The sequence below is a fragment of the Bos grunniens genome, chromosome 27, assembly GCF_055505025.1.
Source record: "Bos grunniens cultivar Pamir isolate PY7600 chromosome 27, Bosgru_T2T1.0, whole genome shotgun sequence".
NCBI lineage: Eukaryota > Metazoa > Chordata > Mammalia > Artiodactyla > Bovidae > Bos > Bos grunniens.
Window position 1 is genome coordinate 27,068,529 of NC_141191.1, and position 26,290 is coordinate 27,094,818.

Genomic DNA, 26,290 nt, shown 5'->3' on the forward strand with positions numbered 1-26,290 from the left:
TTACAAATGTATACTATTTTCCTTTAAATTAGGAAATTAAACTATTTTTCCCCATGGATTTACTCAAAAAGATTTTCTTAAGCATAATCTTCTCAGACTAAAAGGATTTTTTTAAGATTAACTTTTAAGGTGCTCTTGAGATTTGCATAAATCTCCTTTAATAATAAATTCCTGTTCAGCTATTCTGGTTCCCTCTATATTTGGAACCATTCCCCTCTTTAATACCTTTTGTCTTTTCAGTCATTTTTACAGAGGGTTAGGTAATAAAACCACAAAGAACTTATCCCACTGAAATTTCCCTGAAACATTTGCCTTTCTCAGAACGGATTGTTTTATGAGCATATTTTATCCACTTGCATAAAACAGTAAGACAAATTTTCCTTCAAAAAGAAAATAGGTTGCATGCATCTTTAACTTTAGCATTTCAATTAGAATAAGCAATAACATGCTTTCAAAATACTAGACAGGTAGCCCATGTGCTGGTTATTTCATTTTGATCATATAATTGTGCCTAATATATGGAACGGGAAGTAGTGGAGGACAGAGGAGCCTGGCGGGCTACAGTCGACAGGGTCGCAAAGAGTCAGACACAACTGAGCACGTGGCACGACCCTTTCTTCATGCCATACAACCCATGCCTACCCAAAGGGTCACTAACCCAGCTCGATCTACACATCACACACCAAATTTTGAATTTTCATAAGTTTTGTAGAGCCAACCTTCATCTCACCTCTAAAATCTTTCCGGCATCGGTGTTTTCCAATGAGTCGGCTCTTCATGTCAGGTGGCCAAAGTATTGGAGTGAATAGGAAAATACTACCTGTATTTCCAAGTCCTTTACTGTTCTGTCACTACAGCGACAATAATGGTAACAGGTAACATATTGGCCCCCTGCCCTCAGGTTGCTCAAAATCAGATGAGTGCACAAACTTCTGTGGGTGAATGGGATAAGAAATATCCCATTACAACTATGTCTAGATATTTATTTTTTGCCCCTCAAAGGCATTTCTGAAAAAACAGCAGTTGCAGAGGTGCCTAGCCATTTCGCTGAGAAAAAAATCAAGCGTATGGGCCCCTAATAGCCAGATGTGTTTCTAGACTTTTCTTTTCCATGGGCCACAGGAGTTCAAGCTGCCCATTATGCTTTCCAGCTAAAGTGACTCTCCAACTTTCTCTTCTCATTCAGCCCTTTCCTCCTGTCACGTTTCCCATACCCAAGGATCTCCAAGGAAGATCTTCGTGCTGATAATTAGGGTTGATGTATTCATAGGGCTTTATTTTCCCATCAGATCATCCCATCTGAGGCCAACATTCCTTTTGAAGTCTGGAGAATCTGAAGCTTGGAGGAGCTGAACAACTCCCAGAGAACAGAGCCTCCGGGAATAAAACTTTAGAATGATCTTAAGATCATTAGCACTCACTTTCCTCCTTGCTCAAAGAGTATCTCTTTGGAAAATCTTTGGTGGTGAAAGTCATTAATGATCACATATAAAACCCTAATTAATCAAAGTATGAATCCAATTCTTGATGAGCTCTTTTCATCCCCATTAGATTTGGAGTTTGCAGAAATCTGGACTATTTTAGCCCATAACAAAAGGTGGATATGCTATAATGTTGAAGTCTGAATCACTGGAGCTATCTTTTCATTGCATTCAATTCCTGGTGACCTTGCATGAGTCATTGTTCAACACTGAGGATTTCAAATGCAGTCAAAAAGGAGCAATGAATGTTCATCTTTTGCTACCAACTCCGCAAAAATGTCATGTGTGAGTGCTCAGTCATGTCCAACTTTTTGCAACCCCCATGGATTGTCGCCCACCAGGCTCCTCTGTCCATGGGATTTCCCAGGCAAGAGTACTGGAGTGGGTTGTCATTCCTTTCTTCAGGGGATCTTCCCAACCCCAGGATCAAACCCATGTCTCCTGAATTGGCAGGCAGATTCTTTACCACTGAGCCACCTGGGAAGCCCCTCAAAAATGATATGTACCCATAATATTCAGTATTCAGTTGGTTCTCGTAAATGAGCTAGAAAAATTGCATTTTGCCAGGACCGATCTTCTTGTTTCTCTGGCAGACAGCTGCCTAGGAAATGCACTCTGCACTGTCGCTTATTACTTGAGAATCTGCTGTTGTAGAAACACAGGCACATTTACAACACCAAAGAGGGATGGATGGAAACAAAGCGGGGTCCAGAAATGAACTCTGTGATTTTCTGTTATTTATTAAAGCTCTCTAAGCATCAGTTTCTTCATCTGTATAATGAAGATACTATTTCCTGCCCATCTTACAGGATGATTATGAAAATCAGTTCATCAATGCATAAGCAGTACATATGAAGTCCCACACTGTGATATCTACTTCTGGAAATATAAGAGCATTACTTCTTGACTTCATGACTTTAATGGAAAAATAAAATAATTTATGTAAATGGTTAGAATCCTTACAAATACAAAATAGTAGCAGAGGTCATGGTCCACTCAAACAGTCAATATTGGAAGGGAAGTCAGAGACTCAGCAATCTAGCCATATCATTTTAAACAAACTGAGTTCCAGAGAGATAAAGGGCTTATGCAAGGATGTAAAACTTGAAGGTCAAATATTTGTTGTTAGAATATCCCAGTCTTTAAGGTGTACTATGGTTAGTCGCTCAGTCGTGTCCGACTCTTTGCGACCCCATGGAATGAAGCCCACCAGGCTCCTCTGTCCAAGGAATTCTCCAGGCAAGAGTACTGGAGTGGGGTGCCATTTCCTGCTCCGGGAGATCTTCCCAATTCAGGGATCGAACCTGGGTCTCCCGCATTGCAGGCAGATTCTTTGCCGTCTGAACCACCAGGGAAGTCTTTAAGCAGATTCCTAGAAATTCAGTAAGAGCCAGTCTAATCTGCTAAAATGTAAACAGTTCTATGGGGAAAGCTGAGTACTTTTTAGAGAAACCACTTAGCTCTGTTGGACACTGCGGGTAAAAGGACAGACTCGGGAGACAGACTGACGGGTTTGGGATTCTGATTCTGTCACTTATTAACTAGTGGCCTTGGGTCTGGGCTATTTAACTTTTCTGTCCCATTTTGTCCTCTGTAACATGAAGATACCAATAGTACCAAACTCCACAGGACCATTGAGGAGCGTCAATGAATTAATATGCAATGGCCTCAGAGCAGAGTCTGGCAAACGACAAGCTCTCAGGACCTGTTATTTATTAATATATTTACATCAACTGGAGGCTCATGTGGGTTACTCTGTTAGTAAGAGAGGTGCCTAGAGAAGGGGTGACTGCGGAAGACAGTCACACTAGACCGAAGGGTAGCGTCCAGAGCAATGAATGCCCTGAATGAACTGTCCCGGCAAACCAATCAGAGCTGCTATAGCCTAAATAGCCTTTAGGCTATTTCTTCCCTTTCATATAAGTGTCAGCTAACATTCTGAGCATTTCAAGTATTACGCATGAGGACGAGGCTGGGCAGGAGACCATCCTTCTCATCAGCTCAGCTCCTGCAGCATCTCTGGTTCAATTTGAACAGCCAGTGGTTCGCAGGGAAGAGGCAGCCCCTGTTCTGAAATAAAGGCATTGATCACCCATCATTTGCAATTCATTAGCCTCCTTTGCCTGGTTGGAACTGGCCTGGACTTTGACAGGCAAAGCCTGGAGGCAATGTTCAGTCTACACACTGATCACATACGATTATATAAGGCTTCCTAACCTCAACAGAGTGTGACAGGCACTGCCAACCCTAGGTTAAGGTCGCTTAGGGACAATGGCCCATGTTCCAGCCTCACTAGGTGACGGGGCTGTAAGCTAGTCAGTGGAACTGGCGCTGGTGGAGACGACCCAGAGGTGTGGCCATCTCGGGACAAAGCTGTGTCCACGGCTAGAGGGAGTTGGGAACGCCCTGGTCTGTGCTTGGGGTAGTGACCTGCCTGAGAATTCAGTCTTCCGATTCCCTCCAGGTAAATCCCTTTGATGAAGAGCCAAGCATCCAGCTTCCTCTACATTCCAATCAGACAGCTGCCTCTTCTCGCTCAGATTCCAGGCTGCCTGGCTGTCTTCAGATAATTTGACTTCCCACATAGATTTCACCACAGGGAGAGAATGTGCTTGAAACAGAGTGTGTCTGATCTCCTGGCCGATTCTACTTGTCGTTGTAAATTAATAAAATGGCGTTTTGATTTACACATCTGTCTCTTGTGAACTCGGTTAGTATGACTGAGGGGCCCGATAAACTGATCTTGCCCCAGCGTGCTGACAAAACCAATTTTCTCAGGTTTTGAACCTGGAAAACAAAAGAGCCAGACCCTGGACGGTGTGGTTAAATCACCAAGGTAAATTCCCCTTTGAAATGTCTGGCAACGGGACAGCCAGACTTCCCTCTGCTATCAAACACATTTTTTCTCCTGGACTTTAATCTTTCAAGGTGAATGCTCCCTGTTCAAGGCCCACTCAGATGATTGATTCCATGGTGATAAATGTAGGAAATGGGAAGTTTGCCCCTACTCTGAGCTACCCAATCGATGTTTTGACGAATCTACAAAAGCACCTAATCAAAACATAATTCTGACGAGCATGTGATTTTTTGTTTTACACATGTCCTCTATTCAAAACTACTGTTATTATTCATCTATAACCCAAGCTTTGCCAAGACTTCTCAGACAGTACAAATTAGGTTATGTTGTCTTTAAATCTAGAGGGTGGGTGCTTGCTGGCTGGATGGCTCTCAGCCCCTTTACTCAAGTCCCCATTCTGCTCTGGGAGGTAACTGAGGGCATCTCACCTGTGCTCACATCCCTCTCCTTCAGCCTCTTTTTTAAAAATTTCTTTTAAATTGGAGGATAATTGCTTTATAATGATGTGTTAGTTTCTGCCGTACAACCATGTGAGTCAGATAAAAGTATACACATATCCCCTCCCTCTGGAGCCTCCTTCTCATTCTCCCCCCATCTCACGTCTCTAGGTCATCACAGAGCACTGAGCTGAGCTCCCTGTGTTATACAGCAGCTTCCCACTGCTGCTGCTGCTGCTAAGCCGCGTCAATCGTGTCCAACTCTGTGCGACCCCATAGACGGCAGCCCACCAGGCTCCCCTGTCCCCGGGATTCTCCAGGCAAGAACGCTGGAGTGGGTTGCCATTTCCTTCTCCAATGCATGAAAGTGAAAAGTAAAAGTGAAGTCGCTCAGTCCTGTCTGACTCTTTGTGACCAAGTGGACTGCAGCCTACCAGGCTCCTCCGCCCATGGGATTTTCCAGGCAAGAGTGCTGGAGTGGGTGCCACTGCCTTCTCCGGCAGCTTCCCACTAGCTATCCGTTGTACACAAGGTAGCGTATATACGTCGATGCTACTCTCACTCCATCCCACCTTCCCCTTCCACCCTGTGTCCACAAGTCCATTCTCCACGTCTGTGTCTCTATTCCTGCCCTGCAAATAGATTCATCAGTACCATGTCTCTAGATTCCCCAGCTTCTTTTTGAATGTTGTGTGCTGACAGGTCACTTTCAGGGGAGCCCGAACTTTGCCACTACCACGGCTTTACGTGTTGCAGTAATTCAGAAGATTTCCTGTTCCATGTGTACTATTTTGGGGAGTCTGCAAAGATATTTTTTGAAGTCAAACCCATCTATAGAAGGTATGCATTTTTCCATCTTCCTTTTCAAGTCAGACAAGGCAATCTTGCATCTCATCATCAAGTCCTGGTCTTGGCACATCTGTTACCTCTTTTCAGGCAAGTTTGATCTGACAGTGCATCTGAACGGCAGGAAAATTCATGTGTCTGAAGTATTCAGATCTCTGCTGACAGATCAACAACAGCTATATCAAAATGTCCCATACTTCCAATGGCTAGAACTGTTGGCACTCATGATGACCGCCGATCTGAAGACACTGCTGGATACAAGCTCTTTCCTACAGGCAGCCCAGCAGCTACTTACAAAGTGCTTCAGAATCTCTAGGATTAGATCTGGGCACCTCTCAAGCCCAGATCTTATACCTGTTCCATGTTAATAGCAGGAAAGAAACTTGAAAGCTCATTAGAAAAGAAGGGACTCAGACTCTGTAGATCATCATCCACTTGTGTTTTGGAAACTGATGTGGTGTTTTAGTCATCTTAACTTGCCCAGTAATTACCTGGATTCATTCTGTTTTCTCAGAGAAGGCAATGGCACCCCACTCCAGTACTCTTGCCTGGAAAATCCCATGGATGGAGGAGCCTGGTAGGCTGCAGTCCATGGGGCAGTGAAGAGTCGGACACGACTGAGTGACTTCCCTTTCACTTTTCACTTTCATGCATTGGAGAAGGAAATGGCCACCCACTCCAGTGTTCTTGCCTGGAGAATCCCAGGGACTGGGGAGCCTCGTGGGCTGCCGTCTATGGGGTCTCACAGAGTTGGACACGACTGAAGCGACTTAGCAGCAGCAGCATTCTGTTTTCTGAGTACTGTAACAGATATTCAAAGATTCTCCACCCTAGTAGTCTGAAGATGGTAAATATATATATATATATATATATATATAAAATATTTATTTATTCTTGGCTGCTCTAGGTTTCTGTTGCTGTGCATGAACTTTCTCTAGTTTCAATGAGTGGGGGCATCTCTCCAGTTGCAGGGCATGGGCTTCTTGTGATGCTGGCTCCTCTTGTTGCAGAGCAAGGGCTCTAGACACATGAGCTTCAGTACTTGCAGCATGCTGGCTCAGCAGTTGGGCACACAGGCTTAGTTGCCCCTTTGGATGTGGAATCTTCCCCAACCAGGGATCAAACCCATGTGCCTTGCATTGGCAGGCAGATTCTTAGCCGTTGGACCACCAGGGAAATCCTGGTGTTTTAACACAACTATTATAGAACATTATGTGATCACATCAGGAGGCAAACCTCCTCTGTACATTCCCACACCCAAAAGTATCCAACAGTCCCATTATTGCAAAAAAGTGATAACTTGATTAACCAGGAATTGTTGAAAACTACGGTGAAAAACATTAACATGAAGATCTATGGACCAATGAGTCTGATTTTAGAGACACTAAGTGTCCACATTTTAAAAGACAGCAGCATTTACACTGAGAAATATTATTTCTCTCCCCTGTCATATAAAGATAGCATACGATCCTCTCACACCTTGTCAAGAGTACACACAACTGTGACAGATCACAAGTACAAGGGTGATGGATGGGATGTGGAAGAATCTTTGGATGTGTGTGCACGTGTGTGTGCTTCTGCTATGTACTGTACCCTCAGTGTATCAAACAATACATCTATAGAAAAACACAAGAAAAGACGAACGCCATAACGATAACAAAGTGTCATCTATTAGAGAAAACAACAACACAAGACCTGGAGCAAAAACCATTAGAATAAAGAGGTAATGTAGAAACACAATTTTTATAGCCACATCAGCCTATGACACAGCAAACAGATGCTCCCAAGTATAATAAAGCATCTGAGAATGTAACTTTAAAATAATACTATATATTTGCATAGTAATAGATGTATATGTATATATGTACACATATATGCAAATATATATATGTAGATCTTTATAATCTTCCCAGGGATGGGATCCAGGGTGTGGTTTTGTACCAGCTGGTCCCTGTGTTTTTAGGACAAAAAGCAGTAGAGCATGAAGGGTAAGGTGCTCTGGACTTAAATAGACACTTTAGTCCTCAGCTCTTTGATTCACTTAAGATGAATGCTTCCAGATGACATGTTCAAAATAGGCAAACCCATTGAGACTGAAAGTATATTAATGGTTGCCAGGGTGACAAGGGAATGGGGGTGACTGCTCACGGGTATGAGATTTCTTGAGGTGATGAAAATGTTCTAAAACTGCACAGTCATTATGGTTGCATATTCTTATTAATATATACCGATACCATTAAATCATGTACTTTAAAAGGGCGAGTCTAGCATGTGGATTGCATCTTAAGAAAGCTATTATTCCTTGATCACTGACATATATACACTACCACGTGTAAAATAGCTAGCTAGTGGGAAGCTGCTGTATAGCATAGAGAGCTCAGCTGGGTGCTCTGTGATGACTTAGACGAGTGAGATAGGGGGATGGGAGAGAGGTGTAAGAGGGAGGGGATATATACATATACATATATTACTTCATTGTACAGCAGAGACTGGGCTTCCCACGTAGAGCTAGTGGACCAGCACTCAGGCCCCTCCCCTGACAGAGGAAGGGAGTTGCCTCATGAACAGTTCATACCGGCATGACAAAACCTCACTGGTTTCTGTAACAGAGGTTTCTACTGGGTTGTAGCACTGATCCACTCTGTGGATGCCCTTAATATAGGGGTGGGAGAGAGAAAAGAACAACACTTCCTAGGCTCTGGTGACAAACTTTTCACTTCCACTTCTCAGACCATGGAGTTACCGACAGAGCTTCCGGGAAGGTTATTTAAACTCCAGGGCTCATTGGTATTGCTAGATGTCTGCCCATGGTAGCACAGCCTTGCTCCAAGATCAGTTCCCCTACCAGAGAGATTGGTGAGAGTCTAGCCCACAGGCCTGATGCTGCTCTCTCTTACGGTACTTTTATTTAACTGTCTAATTCCACCCAGCAAGCTGAATTAACTTCCCAACATGCCAATCCACTAAATGTGCCTACGTATACATAAATCCCACTTGGGTGTCCCAGGAAGTGCTAGTGGTAAAGAACGTGCCCGCCAACGCAGGAGACATAATAGACATGGGTTCAACCCCTGGATTGGGAAGATCCCCTGAAGGAGGGCATGGCAACCCACTCCAGGATTCTTGCCTGGAGAATCCCATGGACAGAGGAGCCTGGCGGGGTACAGTCCATGGGGTCACAAAGAGTCGGACCCGACTGAAGAGACTTAGCACATGTACCTAAATCCCAGTTTGGACATACTTCACATTGTTCCCCATAGAGCTTCTGGCCACATATGGCATATGGCCAGTGTTGCCTAACTTCATGCTCTGTCAATTGTATCTGAATTTTAACATAGCTGGAACCCCTGAGTCTGCTCTCTTCCACAGAAAATAGATTTTCTCTTTTTGAGAGATCCATGGAATATTTACCAAATAATCATATGGTCAGGCTTCCCTGGTGGCTCAAATGGTAAAGAATCTGCCTGCAATGCAGGAGACGTCGGTCGGTTTGATCCCTGTGTCAGGAAGGTCCCCTGGAGGAGGGAGTGGCAACCCACTCCAGTATTCTTGCCTGGAGAATCCCCAGGGACAGAGGAGTCTGGAGGGTCAGAAATGAAGAAAATCTCAATAAATTAAATAACAGAAATTCAATAGGCCACATTCCCTAGCCACAGTGCAGTAAAGCTAAAAGCAATTTACTTAACTTATAACCATAAAACACCTAACCATTTGGAATTCTTTTAAGTCTCCTAATAACCATGAGATCAAAGAGGAAATCAATAATACAAAAATATATCATTTAGAAAATAATGGGAATACAAATACATATCAAATCATGAAATGAGGCCAAGCAGAATTTAGAAATAAATTTATAAACTTCAATTGTTTAAATAAAAATGAAAAACACATGCTAAGCTATAAAGGAAAGATTTCTGAGAAAAAAAAAAAAATGGTCCCAAGAAGGGAATAACGAAGTTAAGAGCAAAAAGAATATCATCTTCCTTATAATGAGTACCTACAATGTGTCAGGTTCTTTTCCATTTTCTAATCTCTCCAAAATTACAAACTGGTATCCTTAGGGGATTGGTTCCAGGACGTGGGTACCAAAATCCTCCAGTGCTCAAGTCCCTTGTATAAAATGTCTCAGTATTTGCATATCACCTATACACATCCTTTTATATACTTAAATCATTTCTATTTTACTTATAATATCTAATCTAATATAAATGTTATATAAATAGTTGCTGGCACATGGCAAATTCAAAGTTTTGTGTTTTTTGGAATTTCTGGAGTTTTTAAAAACATTTTTGATCAGAGTTGGGTTGAATCCACAGATGTGGAACCCACAGATACAAGAAGGCAGATTTTTATTATTATTTCAATTTGCAAATGAGGCTACTGAATATCAGAGAAGATGAGGAATTTGTCTGAGGCTTCACGGCTCTTAAGTTGTGAAAGGAATCAAGCTCGGGTCTGTCTGACTCCAAACATTGCCCTGTTTCTACTATATTCCATCCACTGATATGCACTTTCTTTAACATATCTCATTTATACAAACATACATTTAAAAAGAGACTACACGCTGGGTCATTGAAAAAAATTATATAATGGATAAGCCTCAGAAAGACTTAATGGACAAAAAAGATAACAATATATCATATCAGATGCAGAGATTTTAAAATCAAAGCTATAGTCTATACAAATACATAATACTAGGCTTTCTATCAGATAGGAAAAAATTAAAAGTTTAACGATATACTTTTTTGGCTAAGACTGGGGAAACAGGTGCTCTCTCTCTCTTTTGCGCCTTCATTGCTGGAAGAAATGCAAAAATGGTAAACCAATGGAGGGAAATTTAGCAATACATACCAAAATGCCATATTTATCCACCTTTTAACCAGTCCAGCAATCTCACTTGTATAAACTTATCCTGAAGATACACCTACAACAACACAAAAATACACAATCATAATGTTATTCATTGTTTGTAATGGCAAATTATTGGCAATTACCTAAATGCCCAAGCATAGGAAGTTGGTTAATACTATGGAAAATGCACAGAGAGGAATACTATGCAGCTGGACAAAAGAATTGGGAAGACCTTTTTTAACTTACATGGAATGATTTCCAGGATGTATTGTTAAATTAAAAAAACAAGATGCAAAAGATTTTATATGATACAGTATCTTTTTGTGTAAGAAATGAGGGAAAATCACAAAACATACATAAATCTGAAATTTGGGGGAGAAAATCACCAAAAAGATGAATCATAAAGCAATGAAACTTGTTACTTACAAGTGATAGTGGAATGCAGTAGAAAGGCTAAAGGAAGGGCAAACATCATTGAGTATCAGTACAAACTCGTCATTTCAAATATAAAAATACATATATTTCTTAGTGTGAGTGTGTGCTCAATCGAGTACAGTCCTTTGCAATCTCATGGACTGTAGCCCACCAGGTTCCTCTGTCTATGGGATTTTCTAAGCAAGAATATTGGAGTAGTTTGCCATTTCCTTCTCCAGTGTTTCCTGGTACTGTCTGCTAAGAGGACCTAAAAGCGATCCACACATCTAGTGGCCAGATATTGGTTTAAATGCCAACCTTGCTTTGAAGGGGTTCCCATTGGCTAAATCTGGGATAATTTGAGCATCAGAATAAATAAGAACCATACTGGATAATAATCTACTGTTTTAAACTGGAATTATGAGTCCATACTGATAGTATAGATAACTAGAGAGATAGTGAATATTCAGTAGAAGGCTTCCCTGGTGGCTCAGTGGAAGAAAAAGTGCACGCCAATGCAGGAGACCCAGGTTCGATCCCTGATCTGGGAGAATCCCACGTGCCATGGAGCAACTAAGCCTGTGCCCCACTACTATTGAACCGGTGCTTAGAGGCCATGCTCCACAGCAGAAGCCACCGCAATGTGAAGCCAGCACACTGCAGCTAGAGAAGAGCCCCCACTCGCCACAACCAGAGAAAAGCCCACACGGCAATGAAGACTCAGCACAGCCAAATCAATAAACTTTGAAAATTGTTCAGTAGGTAGGTAGTCGGTAGATATATCTATATCTATCTATATATATGGGGATTCCCTTGTAGCTCAGATGGTAAAGAATCTGCCCGCAATGCAGGAGAATTAGGTTCGATCCCAAGATTGGGAGGATTCCCTGGAGAAGGAAATGGCAACCCACTCCAGTATTCTTGCCTGGAGAATTTTATGGATGGAGGAGCCTGGCAGGTTACAGTCCATGGGGTTGCAAGGAGTCAGACACGACTGAGTGACTTTCACTTTATATATATATATTCAGGAATATATTATGATTAGACTAAGGATGGGTTAAGGACTTTCCTCTTTTTTCTCATTCTCATTCACTTTGGACAGTTCTCTTAAAGTGAAACACAATACTGCATATTCTTATTCTCATCTTCATCTTTGACCAGATAAATCTCTTCCCTTGCTGACACTTTTATATGTTGTTTTATTGTACAGTTTTATTTTGAGGTTGGTAACAAATGAGAATTTTTCTTCCCAGTTGACAAGTGTTAAAAAGAGAGAGAGAGAGAAACTAGAAGTGCTTGCCCAGGATTAGGCACGGGAGAGGGCAGCCTGGTGGGGATGTTGCACTTAGGGCAGCCGGTGGTTTCCTGGAGACCTCCAGACTGCAGCGGTGGCACGGAGTAGGATGTGAGCCCAAGGCTAGAGGAGACCCCGGGTCTTTGCAAGCAGCCCTTCTGTCGGTAGGGGTTTACCACTTCCTGGACGGTACCCAGGTTCATCGGGGGTCCCGTTGAGTAAGGCAGACCCCAGAGCTCAGCCATTCAGCTATCATTCTGACCCACAGACCATCCTCTCTCTTCTCCCTAACAAAGCCCTACAATGATAATTATAATGATTTTTTTCCCCACTCTTCCTGGACTCATTTCCATTTAGTTAAAAATGCACTTCCCCAATGATTCATTTATCAGCCTGCTTCTGCATTTAATCATGCCTTCCCCATCACCCCTCCCAATGACGTGAAATTGTTATCCAGCAGCCAGACCTCTCATACTCCCAAATGATTGCATGGCCCTCACTCCATCTCCTTAAGTTATAGCATTAATTAAACTGTGCTTTAATTAAGTAAGCCCTACCCTCCTCTTATAACAGTCCCATTCAGGCAATTTCCTTCAGGTAATTCCCTTCATTTCGATATTATGACTCACGCCTACTGGGGCTAGAGGCATATATGTACGGGCACAGGATGAGATTTTATGTTGTCTTTGGATGTTGATTAATTACCTTGGCAACCTGTGTAATTTCTACAGCTCTATAAAACCTCGATCCTTATTTTCTTCCTCCCAAAACTCTTCTTCTGGGGAAATAGAAAAGCAAGGCCTTCTGCCGTGTTCCACCTGAAATGCAATCAGCACACAAACCTCCAGACCTAGGGAAGAATTGATATTTACAGCTCTTGCTACTGTGGACATCGGAAAACATGACAGACTGGAGAGTACCAGTTCTGAGTGCATACAGGAAGCACCATATTGTGGAATTCCTCAGATCCCTATTAAGTTACAGAAAATATGAAGCTATCAGTATAATTCTGCCCTGTGTCAGCACTGCAAACAGGAAGTGTTGGTATATATTTCAGACCTGAGTGTCCTAAACCAACACCGTCAGGAGACTCTCTTGCTTTGAGAGTCTCTGAGCTCTGAGCTTCCTATCTCTGGAGGTTAATAGGGTGGATCCCAGGCCCCAGTTAAATCCCTGCCTCACAACTAGGAGTCCAGCTGGGCATTTCTGCCCCAGTTTATTGGAGACCCACTCCAGTAACTCTAGGGCACAAGAGGACCAACCATCCTGGTTTAGCTGGGACTGAGGGGTTTTCTAGGACCTGGGACTTTCAGTACAAGAACTAGGAGAGTTCCAGGTAAGGTGGCACAGTGGGTTACCCTGAGGGCAGGTCCTTAAGGGAAGGAGCTGTGTTCTAAGTGACTGTGTCCAAAGCAGCCAAGTAGCTTCAGCTAAATTTGAATGGCTATCCACACTGAAATATATTAAATCATTAAGAACTTTGATCCTATAGTTGGACCCCAATTACAGAAAATTGTTTTTTTTTTCCATTTGAAGAATGGGTATTCCTGAAGCAAATAGCATCATCCCTTTTCTCAGTGGCCAGCCCATTCTGACTGAAGGACAGGCAGTAATGAGGTAAGATGCCTGTTCCTGGTACCCCAGAGGAGAATGGAAAGGTTTACACGAGAGTTGAGAGGGTCTATATTTGAGGTTAGGGGGACAACACAGAGCTCTAAATCCAGGAGGATCCAGCTGCTCTGATCAAAAAACAGACTTAGAATCCAAGATGACCACACTGGACCTACAAATCCCAAATTTAATTATAAGGAATTACTATGGGTACTTGTTATGTAATAATAGTAACAACCAGCATATATGAAGCCTGATTGGGCTTCCCTGGTGGTGCAGTAAAAGAATCCACCTGCCAACCAGGAGACCCACGTTTGATCCCTGAGTCAGGAAGATCCTCTGGAGTGGGAAGTGGCAACCTACTCCAGCATTCTTGCCTGGGAAATCCCATGGACAGTGGAGCCTGGTGGAACTATGGTCCATGGCATCACAAAAGAGATGGACACGACTTAGCGACTAAACACCAACAAATGGCAGCCTGATTATGTACCTAGAACTGTTCCAGGTACTTTCATGGATTTACTCATTCAATCCTCTCTATGAGGTGAATATTAAGGTTATTATCACCATTTGACACATGAGACAGAGGAAGGTTAAGCAAATTTTCCCCCAGATCACACAAATATTAAGTGAAGGGATAGGTCATCACCAAAGCTGGTGTTGTTAGTCATTGTTATGCTCTTTCTCATGGGCTATTCTCCTTGTGTTAAAATACACAAGGGTCCATCCTTATGTAATGAATTTGGGGTGAGATCCAGGGATCTGCATTTAAACAATAGCTTAAATGATTCTGATGCAGGGAGAGGCAGTATCTCAGGGATCTAAGTACATCTTCAACCCAACAGGTATGCAAGAGCCCAGGACTCAACACCGGACATTCGGATTTCTAGCAGCAGTTCCCAGAGAAGGCAATGGCACCCCACCAGAGGAGCCTGGTAGGCTGCAGTCCGTGGGGTCGCTAAGAGTCAGACACGACTGAGCGACTTCACTTTCACTTTTCACTTTCCTGCTTTGGAGAAGGAAATGACATCCCACTCCAGTGTTCTTGCCTGGAGAACCTCAGGGACAGTGGAGCCTGATGGGCTGCTGTCTATGGGGTCGCACAGAGTCGGACACGACTGAAGCGACTTAGCAGCAGCAGCAGCAGTTCCAGTTCTGAATCCCACAGCTGATCTGCCCACTCTGGTGATAGACACTTCTATCACTTTCAAGCCTGACGTGTGCATGGGGGCATGATTACAGTGAATGATTTCAGCTAGGGCTGGCAGAGGCAGGGCTCACAGCTTCGTTCTGCAGGCCATCTTCATTTTGCTTGGGGAGAAGAAATTATGAGACCATCACGCTAAGCTGCACTGCTGAGTGTGAGCTGCCCAACTGCCTAAAGTGACCCCAGATCATGACTTTCAACCCTTGGAGAGGATGTGGTTGTCTGAGCTGAAAAGTGGTGGTGACACGCATGAACTGTCTGAATCCTAAGAAAAAAATGTTGGCACGCTTGGCATGGTTTCCAGTGAAACAAAGAACCCAGCCTCAAAGCCTACTGGTTAGGCCAGATTACGTGGTCTGAACAGTCCTATCTGGGGAAAAAAAAAAAAAAACCCACAAAACTGTGAGACACGCTTTCTATCTTCCTGGGAAGATCTAAAGGTCTCAGGAAAATGGACGCTCTGCTTCTTGCTTTAAACAAAGGATTCTCACCCCCCTGCGTCTTCCCCAGCATCAGCATTTGCAAGTCATGAAGAGCACACTTGGGGCCACTGTGGTTTTACTGATCCATCTTGGTACTCTGGCTGTGTGTGTGTGTGTGTGTGTGTGTGTGTGTAAGACAGACAGAAAAGTACACTAGCTTGAGCAAAGCCCTCATTTGCTATGGATATTGCTAGAAGTACAACTCGAAGCCTGTTTTCTTCCCCAGCAGTCACCACAGTATATGTTTCAGCTCCTCTTTACTATGCCTGTGTTCTGGAAGCTGAATGTCTCCAGTTGAGGAGAGCAGAGCTTGTTATTTTCCCCCAGTCGACTCTTGAGCAATAACCTTAAAGAACTGATGGAAATCATATTGGCTTTTGTTTCTTTTCTCCTACCCTTGCTAATGGAGATTTTTAGAGAACATGGCCACCCCCAGACAGACTGCTGCTCCTGATCAAAACTCCCCAGATCCTCTGGGCAGGGTGTGCACCTGCCAGCCAGCCGTTCGTAGAAAGTGAGAAAATGAAGCAGAATTAGCATCATATCCACATTCTTTTTTCTCCTAACAGGCTCGGCAGCTGGCTCTTCCCGCTGGGCAATTTTTTCCCTTTTTCTTTGTGATTTGCCAAAGGAAAAAAAAAAAAAGACAGAAAGAAAAGGAAGAACAATTAGGAACATCATTTTAAGGTGTGTGCACCGGGTGGAGCCCTTTTAAGTGACATTCAGAAGCCCTGGATATCCACAATTCCCTGTGCCCCAGGCTGGTCTGGCCCAGATTTCTTGTTTCAATGACATCCGTCCTTCAGCTTCTTCATTGTGTTCTGGTCTCTTCTCAAATGACAATACCCAGGGGATAAAACACTGCTCTTCTTTTTTCTTTTTGTCTTTATTTTAAGAGCAATTCCCTTAATCCTTTTTTTTAGCCATGGAAAGGAACTCCTGTTCTCATCAATGGCTCTGTTGGACGAAGGCTAACCACAGGCAGCTATGTAGACAAATCTCAAAGCTGGCAATCTGAAATATTTTACCCATTATAGGTAAAAGTGAAAGTGTTAGTCGCTCAGCTGTGCCTGACTCTGCAACCATATGAACTGTAGCCCACCAGACTCCTCTACCCATAGGATTTTCCAGGCAAGAGTGGTTTTTCAGGCAAGAATACTGGAGTGGTTGCCATTTTCTTCTCCAGGGGATCTTCCTGACCCAGGAATTGAACCTGGTCTCCTGTACTGCAGGCAGATTCCTTACCATCTAAGCCACCAGGGAAGCCCCAACTAAAAATACTATTCTGAGAAAATCTGAGCTTTCATACAAATTATGAAAATGTTTAAAGAGATTCTTAACAAAAAGAATCCTCCCAAGATTGATTCTTGTAGGTAACTGCTTACAGATCATTTACTATCATTAAAGATTGGTGGAAAATTCACTGGAGAGGAAAAATTAACTTGGAGTGAAATTTAAAGTCAATCTGTCTGAACCACTAAAAAAAAAATTAAATCTCTCAGAAATGTAAATAAACCTTTGGGTTATAATAAAAACCTATGCTGAAATAGCATTTTGTATACAAATTTTAAGCCATATTTTTGTTTTTTAAAAGCTTGATTCTAATGGAATTTGATTAATCAAATGATTAAATCAAAGGCTCATTTGTAAGTACAAGGAACAAACTAGTGTGACCATCTTATTACTTTCAAATGAAGACGTAAATGCAAATTAGCTCATTATCAGGCGGAAGGAGAAAAGAATGTTCTCTGTTTAGAAAAAGGCCGCTACAGAAAGAACCATGCAAGTGTTCCATTTTTTTTTTCTCCTAAACTCCTTGATAATCTAATAAATGAAAAATAATACTTTATTGTTCTAATAAGTATTTCTCCATCCACGACAGAAAGAGATATTTTCATGTGTTTGTAGTCCTTCAGATTTTCCCCTTGTCAGTAGTCTTAAATTATTATTATGGTTGTCTTTTTAAACTTGTTTATAGGAGTAATTTCTATACTGTAGGTCTATGCTGTCCAGTACAGTAGTTACAAACCACATGTGTGTGGTTAATTTGAATTGAGATATGCTTGGACTTCCCTAGTGGCTCAGACGGTAAAGCCGTCTGCCTACAATGCAGGAGACCTAGGTTCAATCCCTGGGTCGGGAAGATCTCCTTGAGAAGGAAATGGCAACCCACTCCAGTATTCTTGCCTGGAAAATCCCATGGACGGAGAAGCCTGGTAGGCTACAGTCCCTGGGGTAGCAGAGTCAGACACGACTGAGCGACTTCACTTTCACTAAGTGTAAAATAGACACTGGGTTTCAAAAACCTAGGATAAAAACACCCTGGATCTGAACAAAGTGAAAAACACCAAAACAGAGAAAAAGATCCAAGTATATACTGTCTATAAGAGATTCTCTTTAGATTTAAGGACACACACAGGTTAACAATGAAAGGATAGAAAAAGGTATCGAGCACATGTTAACCAAAAGAGAGCAGGGGTATTCATACTTCAACAAATAGAATATATCAGAAACTGTCACAAGAGACAAAGAAGGACATTATATAATGACAAAAGGGTCAGTTCACCAGGAAGATATAACAATTATAAATGTATACATATGCATATATATGTCTATATCAGAGCACTCAAATATAGGAAGCAAACACTGACAGAACTGAAGGGAGAGAAAGGCAGCAGCACAAAAATAGAAGGGTCTTTCAACACCCCCTTCCCATAATGTATAAAACATTCATACAGAAGATCAATAAGGAAATAGAGAACAACACTATACTGAGGAGACCTAACAGACATATATAGAAAAAGCAATCCTAAAATTCATATGAAATCATAAAAGACCTCAAATAGCCAAAACAACCCCGAAAAAGGACAAAGCTGGAATCCTAATGCTTCCTGACTCCAAAATATATTACAGAGCTACAGTAATCAGAGCATATGGTACTAACATAAAATAGATATATAGAACAATGAAACAGAATAGACAGCCCAGAGATAAACCCATACATACATGATCAAATGATCTTCAACAAGGATACAAAGACAATATAATGAGGAAAGGATAATCTCTTCAACAAATGGTGTTGGGAAAACTGAATGTCCACATGTAGAAGAATGAAAGTGGATCCTTAGACCATACCAAAAATCAACTCAAAATGGATTAAGAACTTAAACATAAGACCTGAAGCTATGAAACTCCTAAAAGAAAACAAAGGGATAAATTTTCCTAATACTGTTCTTTGGAATGATTCTTTGATATGGCAACAAAACCAGAGAGAGAGAGAGAGAGAAACAGAGAGATACAGGGAAAGGAGGGAGGCAGGGAGAGAGGCTACACCAGACTGAAAACTTCTGTACAGCAAAGGAAACAATCAACAGGGGGAAAATGCAAGGCAACCTACAGGATGAGGGAAAAGTACTTGCAAATCATATACCAGATCAGGGGTTACTAGTCAAAATACAGAAGGAATTTCTTCAGTTCAATAGCAAAAAACAAATAAGCTGACTTTAAAAGTGGGCAAAAGACTTGGTTAGACATTTCTCCAAAGAAGACATACAAATGACCAACAGGTATGTGAAAAGATGCTTAACATCACTAATCATCAGGGAAATGTAAATGACAACCATAAGAGATATCACCACACATTGGTTAAAATGTCCATTAATCCAAACAAATAAACACGCAAACTCAACCTGAGAATAACAAGTGTTTGGAAATTGGAACTCCTGTGCACTGTCGCTGGGAATGTAAGTTGGTACAACCACCAGGGAAAACAACATGAAGATTCCTCAAAATATTAAATACAGACCTTCCATTTGATCCAGCAATCCCACCTCTGAGTATTTATAAAAAAAATTGAAAACAGGATCTTGAAGAGATAGATATTTGCATTCCAGTGCTCATGGCAGAATTACCGTATTTAAGAGGTGGAAACAAGCTAAATGTCCATCGATAGAAGCAAACTGTTTGCTTTTAAATTAAACATTATTCAGCCTTTTAAAAAAGGGAACTCCTGTCATCTTACAGCATAGATGAATCCTGAGACCATTATGCTAAATGAAATAAGCCAGTCACAGAAGGACGAATACTGCATGATTCTATTTATATGAGGTAGCTAAAGTAGTCAAGTGAATTCTGGGAGATGGTGATGGACAAGGAGGTCTGGCGCGCTGCGATTCATGGGGTTGCAAAGAGTCGGACATGACTGAGCGGCTGAAGTGAACTGAACTGAAAGTAGTCAAACTCACAGAAGCAGAAAGAGGAATGCCAGGGGCTGGAAGGAGAGGGAACTGAGGAGTTACTGCTCAATGAGTACAGCACTTCCATCATGCAAGATAAAATTTTTGATTGATGTAGTCAAATTTTTAAAGATCCCTTTAGGGCTTATGCTTTTAATATTATTACCTGTATTTCACCCTTATAACAATATTCTATATTTTATCCCAATAGTCTTATATTTATTTTTTCTCTTATTTAAACTTTATTCTGACTGGAATTGTGTGTGTGTGTATGTGATATGAGGTTTGCCTAAACATTTTTTTTTTAGTTTTGAAGACCTGTTGTCCCTATATCATTTATTAAACAATGCAGCCTTTCCTCCATTAATTGTAAAACCATCTTTATACTAAATCAGATTTCTGTGGTATGCAGGGATGTATTTCTAAGCTCTTTATTTTCTACCACTGATCTATCTACTACCCCTATGCCACACTGCTTCAATTGCTATAGCTTTATAATATATCTTATCCCTTGTAAGAAACTCCCTGCCAACCCTCCTTGTTCTTTATTTTCAGTTGCTGTTAGAACTTTTCAGTTTCAAGGTTGGCTCCCCTGAAGCCCTGAAGAGGGTATGTGCTGAATAGTCAGGCAGCTGACTGTTATCTGGATCCTCCCCAAGTGAAAAATCAACTAATGATTTGTCTTTAAAGTCAAATCAATAAAATGACAATAATGAACACATCTGTTCTACAAAGCGTGGAATGATACGATTATGATGCTGTTGATGGCATCTCTCATTTGCAAAGTAAATATAGTATAAAATGGAATTTTATCCATTTCATCACACTTGATTTCTACAGCAATTCTGTGTTGATAAGATATGAGTTATTATCCCCATTTCATAGTTGAGAAAATGGAACTCAGACAGACTGAGTAAAATCATGGAGTACAAATAGGATTCAGAAATGTTGACCCATTTCTTTTCCCAGTGCATTTTGAAACCTAGTAATAAAAATGTAAATGATTTCCATTGGAAAATACCATCATAACCCTCTTTGGTCACTTGAATAATATGACATACCACACTTCAACTCACAACTGTATTCCTGAATTCCCCCGTATGTTCAGTTCAATTCAATTAAATCCAGCAAACATTTGTTTTCTTCTCTTTTCCCAGTAACATCATTTTTCTTACAGAAGTGATACCTTGGAGATGTCCAGTCCTGAGGTTTTTACATTCTTATTATCTGATGCATTGTTTGGCTTCGTGAAACACATCTGCGGCAACAGCAGCACTTACTTTATCCAAATATGCTTGATGTACCCAACTTTCTACCAGTTGGGGAAGGAAGGAATGTTTCACATAAAAGAGCCTTAAAATACTAACGTTAAATTCACTACACTATATTAGTGTCAGCAACACTGTCATGCCCAAATTTCCAAGACCCCCAGAGTCACATGTTCAACTGCACATAAAATACATCAGTCAGGTTTATATTTGACTGTAAATAACAGAAAAATTTACTACAATGATGTAGGCAAATAGAGGTTGACTTTTTTTTTTTCCACATTCTAAGACATCCTGAGTCAGGCAGGCAGGTCTAGACAGACACTGAAAGATGCCATCAAGGGACCAGGCTGTCTATGTCATTCTGCTCCACCTACTGGTCACAAGACGGCTGCTGCATCTACAGGCATCGTGTCCACACTCTAGAGGAAATACAAAGCATCATTAGCCACTCCTTTGTTTGTGTTTATAAAAATAATCTTTCCTAGAAATTTCCTATAATTCCCTTTAGGTTTCAAGATTTCATAAGCCAGAGCTAGATAAACTGGCAGCTCTTCTCTGCAAGAAATGTAAAAATTGGGGAAATTGGGGCAGAGGTTTGTCATGACTGATTATGATCAGATACAATCCATCACCTGAGGCTGGACTCACAGCTTCTCTAAACAAAACCAAGGTTTGTTTATAGTAATGCAGGTGACCCCACATGAATGTGGCCCCACTTTTAATTCATGTGGCCCCACAGGAATCAAACATTATGTGGTGATGGTAATAGAGACCCAAATCCAGAGAAAATGAGGAAAAGAAGGGAGGTAGCCCCACTGCCAAATGTGGGATGAGAAGGTTGCTTTTACCTATTCTTGAACCAAGTAAAATAGGGAAAAGATTTCAAAACTTTGGTTTGGTCAGTAAGAACAATTTTGGGCATGCCCATATTTTTTCTTTTTTTCTTTTTTTTTACATTTTAGTTAATTTATTTATTTGGCTGTGTTGGGTGTTAGTTATGTCATGCAGGATCTTTTCAATGTGGTGCACAGACTCTCTAATTGTGGCCCGCAGGCTCAGTAGTTACGGCATCATGACACTTAGCATCATGACACTGAGGCTCATGGGATCTTAGTTCCCCTACCAGGAATCAAACCCACGTCCCCTGTATTGCAAGGCAGATTCTCTACCACTGGACAACCAGGGAAGTTCCTGTGTATGCCCATATTTTAAAAATAGATTTTACTGTCTGTAAAAAGCTTTGGAACCCTAAAATCTCACAAGGCACAGAGGACTACAATGGGGCTGTCCCAGACGGGATGCGTTCTGAAGAGCAATAGAGCTGGCCTAGGATGGCAGCGCCAGCCAACATCATGCTACCAAGAAGCGTATGATGATTCAAATTACTAAAATGTCTGGGAGTCACTTTCATTATCCTTACTGACAATTAATTTTAATGGCAAAATGAAATAATTAAGCAATAGGAAGTCTGGAGCACATAGCTCTCCAGTTACTGTTATGAAAGAAAATCAGTGGTGCAAAGAGAAATTTACCAAGTCTAGGGTCCGTCTAGTCAAGGCTATGGTTTTTCCTGTGGTCATGTATGGATGTGAGAGTTGGACTGTGAAGAAGGCTGAGCGCCGAAGAATTGATGCTTTTGAACTGTGGTGCTGGAGAAGACTCTTGAGAGTCCCTTGGACTGCAAGGAGATCCAACCAGTCCATTCTGAAGGAGATCAGCGCTGGGATTTCTTTGGAAGGAATGATGCGAAAGCTGAAACTCCAGTACTTTGGCCACCTCATGTGAAGAGTTGACTCATTGGAAAAGACTCTGATGCTGGGAGGGATTGGGGGCAGGAGGAGAAGGGGACGACAGATGATGAGATGGCTGGATGGCATCGCTGACTCGATGGACGTGAGTCTGAGTGAACTCCAGGAGTTGGTGATGGACAGGGAGGCCTGGTGAGCTGCGATTCATGGGGTCACGAAGAATCGGACATGACTGAGCGACTAAACTGAACTGAACTGAACTGAGAGTTCTTTCATATGAACCAAGGTGGTGAGGAACTAAGACTATGGTGAGAAAAATGCTGAGTCACTGAATTCATTAGCCAAGTTAACGTTCCATATGGCATTCAAGCTATTGCTTTACAAATTATTTAGGATAATTAATAGAAAATGTGCTACAATAATGAGCAGTATTTTAGTAGCTTCTTTGCCAATATGCATTACAAAGAGCGCTCATTTAATACTCCCTTTTTTTGTTTGTTTGTTTGTTTCTGCTCCTTGAAAAGTATTTTGCCAGGAGCTTGTCTATATTTAACATCATCGCCTGTTGACTTTGTCAAAGTCAACAGGACTGTAATTTGCCTCTCAGTCACTCTCTTAGAGAACAGATTTCCACCAGTGTTTTTTCAACTGAGAAACAGTTACAATCTTGGTCAGACCATGGATTCTTGTGGTGGGGGACTGACTCCCATATTGCATGGAATTTTTATCATCCCTAGACTCAGGACACTAAATGTCAATGTAATTTGGATGACCCCATACACTCCCATTCATTCCCAAATATCCCCTAAGAACACAGTTAAGCCACAAACTGAGTTCCAGGAGGTGTCTTAAATTTACAGAGTCCAAAGTAAGATGCTCAGTAGCCCAGATCATATATTGATTGGTAGTAGATGCAGTACTGGAACCCAGGACTAGAACTCTGACTCTGGGGAGCTTCACACAACAGGCTTTTTCTGACATCTGATAGAAAGTTAATGTTCTTTTTTGTGCATAACAGCTATTTAATAATATTTGCTGAATAACTGAGAATCCAATTTCATCAAAGCCAATGCTATTCATTAACGGGTAGTCATCTGTGAAAAATGGAATCCTTAATAAATAAATAAGGAAAGGTATTTTGCATTTGGGCTCTAGCCAAATATTAACTGCAGAGGCTTTGCATTGCCTACAGGGTCAGACAAAGAGCAAGAATAAGGTTGTTGTGTATAGAAGTTTGATGCCAAGGAAAAGTCAGTGATTCCATAAAGGAGGCAGCTAGGGGTCCAGAGAAACATTTTGTGCAATACCATGCATATGGACTCCGAGAAAAGGATTCAGAGATTTTCAGCAATACTTTCCCTGCTACCTTTTGCCAAATAAATTTTTATTTGTTAATATTTCACTTCCTTGACCTGGCCTTCCACCTTTATCATTAAAATGAACACTAAATACTTTCCTTCACTAAATACTAAACAGCATTCTTTTTGCCTTTGGGAATACCAGACCACTTTACCTACCTCCTGAGAAATGTGTATGCAGGTCAAGAAGCAACAGTTAGAACTGGAGATGGAACAACAGACTGCTTCCAAATCAGGAAAGGAGTATGTCAAGGCTGTATATTGTTGCTCTGCTTATTTAACTTATATGCAGACTACGTCATGAGAAATGCCAGGCTGGATGAAGCACAAGCTGGAATCAAGATTGCCGGGAGAAATATCAATAACCTCAGATACGCAGATGACACTACCCTTAGGGCAGAAAGGGAAGAAGAACTAAAGAGCCTCTTGATGAAAATGAAAGAAAAGAGTGAAATGTTGGCTTAAAGCTCAACATTCAGAAGACTAAGATCATGGCATCCAGTCCCATCACTTCATGGCAAATAGATGGGGAAACAATGGAAACAGTGAGAGACTTTATTTGGGGGGCTCCAAAATCACTGCAGATGGGGACTGCAGCCATGAAATTAAAAGATGCTTGCTCCTTGGAAGAAAAACTATGACAAACCTAGACAGTGTATTAAAAAGAAGAGATGTTACTTTGCCAACAAAGGTCCATCTAGTCAAAGCTATGATTTTTCCAGTAGTCATGTATGGATGTGAGAGTTGGACTATGAAGAAAGCTGAGTGCCGAAGAATTGACGCTTTTGACCTGTAGTGTTAGAGAAGACTCTTGAGAGTCCCTTGGACTGCAAGGAGATCCAACCAGTCCATCCTGAAGGAAATCAGTCCTGAATATTCATTGGAAGGACTGATGCTAAAGCTGAAACTCCAATACTTTGGCCACCTGATGCAAAGAACTGACTTATTGGAAAAGATCCTGATGCTGGGAAAGATTGAAGGCAGGAGGAGAAGGGGACGACAGAGGATGAGATGGTTGGATGGCATCACCGACTCAATGGACATGCGTTTGAACAAGGTTAGGGAGTTGGTGATGGACAGGGAAGCCTGGTGTGCTTCAGTCCTTGGGGTTGCAAGGAGTTGGACACAACTGAGCAACTGAACTGACTCTTTTTGCCTTCTTTGCTGGCCACCAAAGTACACATTCTATTTATCACTTAGTCATTCCACAAAAGTGGGTGCAAGAATAGCCACAATGTGACAGGCACTATGCTCAATGTTAGAATACAGCGGAAACATATAGGTTGCAGAAATGTGAGAACAGATGAGTAGCTTTGGAAAACCAGGCTCACATTCCAACGAGGCCATTAGAAAGCTCCTTAGCTTGCTCATATTCCAATTCTGAGCCTCAGCTTTCTCATTTCTAAAAGTGAGAAAAACACCTATGCTCTAGGTTAGTACAGGAATTAAATATAAATTATGTGAAAATTCTAAGCACATTGTCTAGTACATAAGTTTCTTTTTGCTTCTGAACATTTTGTCACTTTAACAGTGACAGCGACGTTTTGCCAGTGTAACTCTGCCACTGCCCTCAGCTGAGACTCTGAGTGAGCTGCGAACACACACATGGTTTCCTCAAGTGAAGCTGCTACCTGCCTTATCAACAGGTTAACAAGGGGGTTCATTCACAGGGACATTATGAGGTTTGAGAGAGATGACAGAAAAAAAGAAAGTCATGTGGATCTCAATCTAATTTTTAAACTTAATTGAAATTTTAAGTGCACCTAGTAATATATTTAACTTATTTCAGATTCACAGCATTGAGTATGGAATCAGAATATCACAAATGCAATTCTAATAATGGTATATGCCTTGCATTAATTTTAAAGAACTAATTCTTACATTCTTTGGGCTAAAATGATTATATTCTCATAAAGCTACTTATATCACTACCACCTTTAATCACACATAGAAAGAGTTCTCTCTTGTTCTTTTATAATAAGCCCCCAAATATACATATATATATTATATCTCAATTCTGTTTTAAGACTCTATGATGTCACAGTGATCAATATAATTGTTCTGTAGTGAATGCAAATATAGCTGATCCCATATCTAATAGCAGGCCTGACTCAGGTTGTGAAGGAGCATTTCTTCCCACTTAGTGTGGCTAACTCCTATTCACCTCCCAAGATTTTGACCTTGGGATACCCTCTCTG

At 41.4% G+C, this 26,290-nt stretch overlaps 1 long non-coding RNA gene across 3 annotated transcripts in view; it reads right to left on the reverse strand.

The window, feature by feature from the left end:
• The window catches only part of LOC147343679 (uncharacterized), a 117,424-nt gene that overhangs the window by 21,595 nt on the left and 69,539 nt on the right, over positions 1-26,290 (reverse strand). Inside the window, exons 3-5 of one of the 3 annotated variants that reach the window (XR_015155939.1) lie at positions 10,473-10,545; positions 9,033-9,201; positions 3,134-3,551 (exon numbers count right to left, since the gene is read on the reverse strand). This is a non-coding gene — a long non-coding RNA (uncharacterized LOC147343679). Of the gene's footprint in view, positions 1-3,133; positions 3,552-9,032; positions 9,202-10,472; positions 10,546-21,173; positions 21,406-26,290 lie in introns of those variants that run through there. The other 2 variants (XR_015155938.1, XR_015155940.1) reach the window with 2 other exon arrangements.